The sequence below is a fragment of the Rattus norvegicus genome, chromosome 14 (genome assembly GCF_021556685.1).
Source record: "Rattus norvegicus strain SHRSP/BbbUtx chromosome 14, alternate assembly SHRSP_T2T, whole genome shotgun sequence".
Taxonomy (NCBI): domain Eukaryota; kingdom Metazoa; phylum Chordata; class Mammalia; order Rodentia; family Muridae; genus Rattus; species Rattus norvegicus.
The window spans coordinates 75,591,705-75,598,057 of record NC_141547.1 but is presented as its reverse complement, the minus strand read 5'-3'; positions in this window follow the sequence as shown (position 1 = coordinate 75,598,057).

The window sequence follows — 6,353 nt, the reverse complement described above, 5'->3', positions numbered from 1 at the left end:
TGTTAGTCTACTTCTGACAGCCTCACTGCCTTGAGATGACAGAATACTCCCCCGTTCACAGATGGAGAAACTGAGGCTCAGTGTATCTGTGAACCTTGTCAAAGTTCTTATGGCAGGAAGGTGGCCATGCTTTGAAAACAAAGGCTTTTTTTCTGTAAGTTTCCAGTGTGTTAAGTTCAGAGTTGCCCTTCCTTACTCGGCACAGCATAGAGCCAAACATTATCAGGTAAACTGCCATGAGTGACTTTTTCTACCTTTAGAATATCGTGCATCTTTGCTTTCTCTTTTCAGTTGTCCCAGTCACTGGGCTGATCCCAGTGTGTCTTCCTTGATAAAATATGTGAGAAAATCATTGGGACTCTTTTGGGAGGAGTCTACTGGAAGCTGGATCACTGGTTTGTTGTATTTCAGTACATGGATGTGAGTCCTTGTCTTGGTGTTACAGTGACTGTGGGAGGAAGAGTGGTTAGATCCCGAGTCACCCTGAGATGATCTTGTGAGGAGAAAAATCAACTGTGTTAGACAATGATGGGGCTGTGTTTATACATGTTCCCTAGAGCAGCCAAGCCCAATCTGTCAATACAAACTCAAATTCTTCCCAGAGACCAGCTGTCCTGAGAGGTGTAAGATTCTCATCATTTTCGGTAGCAAAGGGACTAGTTGACTTCTTTTATCATCAAAGGGAAAACTGATAGCCTCTGTAATTTTCTCTAGGATAAACCAAGAGCATGAAATTGGGTTTTGTATGGTTGTTTTAGTCTATTTATTTATTTTCATTTGTTCTTTGACAATGTTCATACATGTTTATAATCTTTATCACGCTTATTCTCTTGATTCACTTCTCATTCTTCCAATCCATTACTACTAGGTTACTCCATAACCTTCACCTCCCATCTTTATGTCTTTCTCTTTGTGATTGTTCATTAATTCAATACATTTGAACCTAATGAATTCAGTTAATGCCAACCACATAGATTTCATTTATCCCAGGCTGGCTTCAAAGTAGCTGAGAGTGATTTTGGATTTCTGATCCTCCTGCCTCTACACACTGAGTGCTGGGAATGATAGCATGCACTGCCACATCCAGATGACATATGGTACCCTGGCTCATGCCCAGCATTCATGGATGCTAGGCAACTGATTTACTGAGTTACATTTTTTTAAAGGGGAAGAAAGACAAAAGTAAAAATAACATAGGACATTAAAACTCCTATTCTTTACTAAGATTTAGTTCACGCCGAGCGAATTCTCTACTCCAACAGAAGAGGAATAATTTGTAATATGTGGTAGGTTCCCGTCGAAGGACATGTTTTAAAAGTGCACATAAAAGCATCTGCACACATAAAAATCTTCGCAAAAAGAATCACAAATCACGAGATATGGACTGATTAGAGGAAATCATGTTTGAAACACTGTGGGTTTTTTGCTTCTGTCCCAGAAAGCTAAGCTTTGTTTGAGTCTCATTAATAAGGCAGTAATGCTGAGATAACTAAGACCGATAAGGAATAAACACAATTAGACCGGATGCTGCCACACATATCACATGCTTTGAAAGATTACTACAAGCGACTTTCAAATCTGTGTAGTTCTTTTATAAAATGAGGTTTTCTTTACTATAAAAATATTTTCCAATTTCCCTTGAAGAGAAATGGTAGAAGAGGTTAATTAGAAGTCAACTGAAGACTACTTAGGAGCCTGCATACATAATTTCTTGAGCATCATATTTAAATAGCTCAGGCTAGAAAAAAAATAGCAGCCCATAATGATTCATGGATTTTTTTCTTTAAACATTTTCTTTTGTTTCCTCTGTTTGCTTTATGATCTTATCCCAAATGTTTATACAACCCTCAGTACTGCACAGTGAATGCTTCCATTGGAATTCATGAAAGCAACTAAATGCAGTGTTAGTGGGTCTTTTCCGATCCCCTCATCAGGAGCTGTAGGACATTACCATCCACCATTGTTTTTTATGTCTCTTATCCCATGTCCCCAACTGGCCAGATGGCTTTTTTTCTGTTGTATTATATAGATTTACTCACCTATCAGAGTCTTGCTAATTCTTTATGACCTGATCCATCTCCCTTTCCTTAGTCTGACTCTTACCCACCCCCTCAATTTCTGACCGCATTCTTAGCAATTTTCTCTTCGCTTTATGGAGTATGTGTTTTGTGTTGTAGTGATAGTTTCCTTTCATATTTATGTACTGCTACGGATTCCATGCTATATCCCTTTAATCAATAGGTTGAAATGCAAATATTCGCCAAGATGGTGTTTGGAAGTAGCCTCTCAGGATACTGTAGGAAGCATCCTCTTAAATGGGAATCATTCCTATATAAAAGAAGAAAGAGACTTGAAAATTTTCATGAGAGAGTCTTACATGTTCTCACAACAAGAAGTGGACCATTTATAAGCAGGGAAGAACTCATATCAGGAGCTAGAAGCTATTGTCTCCCTGGTCATGTAATTCTGGGCCCAAAAATTGTGAGCACTGAATATTTCATTTTTAAACTGTTTCATGTATGGCATTCTGTGACCACAGCCAGAAATAAGAGGTATGCCTTTCTTCTTCTCTTATAGGTTTTCTGGGATTAGGGAGGCTACCAGTGTCCTGTGGAATGCCCCGTGATTGGCCTTGGAAGGGTAAGAAAGTATACATACTTTCATTTAATATTTAATTGAAGGTCTCACAGCTTTGTCTATAGTAGCAGTCACTCTCCCAATAAAAAAGGTGGTAGATGAGCCTATACTCCCAAATTGTTAGGTCTTCAAAAGCAACTATCAGAACTTCTTATAATATTTTTCTTCCTTCCTTCCTTCCTTCCTTCCTTCCTTCCTTCCTTCCTTTCTTTCTTTCTTCCTTTCTTTCTTTCTTTGGTCTGACTGCAACCAGACGTCTCTTTACTAGGAAGAATAAATAGAGTACAGAGAGTGCATTTTTTATTTAAGTTTTTCATTGCTAATGTTTTACTTACATCATGTAAAATGCTTTTAAAAAGTCCTCTCTTCCTTATTTCCTACTCTGTTTTTTTTTATTTATTTATTTTTTTGATGGTCCTTGTACACTTGGCATTTAGACACCTGCCTACTATAGTTCCTTGTTAATTAGCCATCTCTCAGGACTAAGTGTGAGCTCTACAAATGCATAAACCTGACTCCCTGACTCTCTGCTAGCTGGTGTGTCTTCCTCTCATAGTACAGTGCTGTGTAATAGTAGGCACACCTGACACAGTTGTACAAAAAAGGAAAATATAATATACCAAGATCTTCTTCCAGCTCATAAACAACAAAGGAGAAAAAAACTCACAGAAATTAGATCAAATCTTACCTTTCAATTATAGCTCTTATTTTTCATATTATTGAGGAAGCAACTGAAATTTATACTGAAAATCGACTGTGCAGAATGGAAAGTACAATGTATGAGGAATATGTGAGTTGTTAGATCTCTGCTTTATGTAGACAGGTAGCACCATTCTAAATTTCATGTAAAAGTATATTAACAAATTATTTCATAGTGGGGTTCTGATTGATATAACCTTTCTGTCCCCGTTGTTAAGCACTGTGCTCAGAATGGATGCTAAAATGTCTTTGCCTACTTATCACAGCATAGCCATGCCTCACAACTGATGCAAGCTCACAATTGTTCACCACTGCTATATGCCCGACACTGTGTTAAGCACTTTGCATTAGTTATTGAAAAATTAACAATTATAAGTGTCAGCACCATTAGCAACAGTCTATTTCGTTAATTTATACATCAGACCGTTTTTACACATGGTTCACGCCATGTGAAAGAAGGTGAACTCAGCATCCGGGATAAGATATTAAAACTAATTCAAAATTATAAATTTTCTTAGAAGATACATTCCAGCACCAAAAGGATAAAAGTTGGGCAAGTACTGAAAATATCAATTATGTGAGATGTTCAGGATGTTGGGAAATATAGCAGGGGAGAGAGAAGTCACAGGCAATGCAATTTTGCATGAAGATCCTGGGGAATGAAGAGACTGAAAATCTAATCTGTTTGGGCTGTCATAGCAAAGTATTATGGGTAGACTGATTTATAAGAACAGAGATTTATTTGAGAAAGTTCTTGAATATGAAGAGTGAAATCTTGGTGATATTAGATTGCTTGTCTGGTGAGTGCCCCATTTACTTTTTATAGGCAGTGCTTCCCAGCTGTGTCCTCAAAATGGAAACAAGGCATCTCCCTGTGTCGTCTTTTATCACACTAATCCCATTCTACAGTACTCTTCATCATCACCTCATCACGTCCTTTAAGGTTCCATTCTCTACTCCCACCATCTTATGGCATAGGATTTAAACATGCACACTTCAAGGTGACACAGACATTCAGACCATAGCCAAGGGCTTCATTAATAACAGCCATGTGAGCGGAACATTAAGAAAAGAAAGAAACTTATTCAGCTATGTGTGAAAAGAACAATGCAGGCAAAGTAAGCAGGACAACCACAATATGATGGTGAAAACCCTTTGCTTCATGAGGCAAAGACCCCAAGGACCATTTGACCAAACAAGGCTCTGAATTTGAGTCTTGATTAAGCCATCATGCAACTACCTGGGGGAAAAAGTTCTCAAAGTTAGCCCTTGCAGGGGCCTTTAAAGGCAGAAACCATTTCCTGGTTATCAATACGGCAAGCAAGCAGTTTAATAGAAGCAAATAGCAGGAGTTAGCTTGGGGCATCTTGATCTCAAGTCCTTGGGCTGGATAGGACAACTCTCTAGGGACTTTTCCTTAAGACGGTATGTAACTAGAGGTCAGCTCTGAGTCAGAACTTAGAAAATTCTGTTGGTATGATACTGTAGCAGTGAAATTTGTAGCCTTCGAGCCTGACTGTGGACTGAATATTTGGCATGAGAAAATTGTAAATTTAGATTTTATATGGAATTGTATATAGATGTTATTTATAAAGCCCTATGATCAGTTTGGGCAGGTGTATGCTTGGTTCACTCATCTCTTTTTCTTTGGTCTGATACTCCTTTCTTTCTTTCTTTCTTTCTTTCTTTCTTTCTTTCTTTCTTTCTTTCTTTCTTCCTTCCTTCCTTCCTTCCTTCCTTCCTTTCTTTCTTTCTTTCTTTCCTTCTTTCTTTCTTTCTTTCTTTTCTTCTTTAAATTATCTTTAATCTTTCTTGACAGTTCAGTCTTTTCCCACCTCCTAGTCCTACCATCTGACAGTTCCTAATTCTATTCCTCTTCCCCATCTCCAATAGGATGACCCCCCTGCCCCAACAACACCAGGCCTCCCCACTCCCTGGAGCCTCAAGTCTCTCGAGGCTTAGGTGGTTCTTCTCTCACTGAGGCCAGACCAGGCAGTCCTCTGCTGTATGTGTCGGGGCCTTGGACCAGCTAGTGTATGCTGCCTGTTGGTGGCTCAGTGTCTGAGAGATCTCAGGGTCCAGGTTAATTGAGACTACTGGTCTTCTTATAGTATCACCCTCTCCCTCAACTTATTCCAGCCTTTCCCTAATTCAACTAAAGGGGTCCCTGGCTTCTGCCCATTGGTTGGGTATAAGTATCTGCTTCTGACTCATTCAGTTGCTTGTTGGGCCAATCAGAGACAGCCATGCTAGGCTCCTATCTATAAAACCACCATAGTTTCAGTAATAGTGGCAGGCCTTGAAGCCTCCCCTTGAGCTGGATCTCATTTTGGGCCAGTCACTGTACCCTCAATATCTTCTCCATTTTTGTCCCTGCAGTTCTTTTAGATAAGAACAAATTTTGGGTCAGAGTTTCTGACTGGTGAGATAGTAACTCCATCCCTCTACTTGATGCCCTGTCTTTCTACAGGAGGTAGACTCTTTAAGTTCCCTTTCCCCACTGTGGAGCATTTCACCTAAGGTCTCTCCCTCTGAGTCCTGAGCATCTCTCACCTTAAGAAGCCTCATGTCTCTTTATCCATACTTTCTCACTGAACCACATAAACTTCAAACAGTCCCCCTCTTGATTCTAGAAAGTATTCATAGATGATGCAAAAAGTGTTCTCAGGTTTACAACTCTCTCTTCACAAAGGAAAATTGATCATTGATGCATCTAAAATTTTGTGTATTTGCCATTTTGACACTTTCCCTCTCATTTAAAAAGTATTATTTCTCTCTCCCCCATTATAAAATCAGTTCTTATAATTGGGATGGTAGTTTCAGTGACTCCGGTCCTATTGTCTATACTATCGCAAGCTCCTTCCATTGTTTCTGGTCCCATTACTTCAGGGATCTGTATTGATTTCTCAGTAAACTTTGGTTTTTGTTGTTGTTTTTTAAGCTTTGTTTTTGTTTCTTGTGGGGGCAGTGCTTTTCCTGCAAGATTTGTAATGAGAGAGCCCTTCTTTAGAAACCAA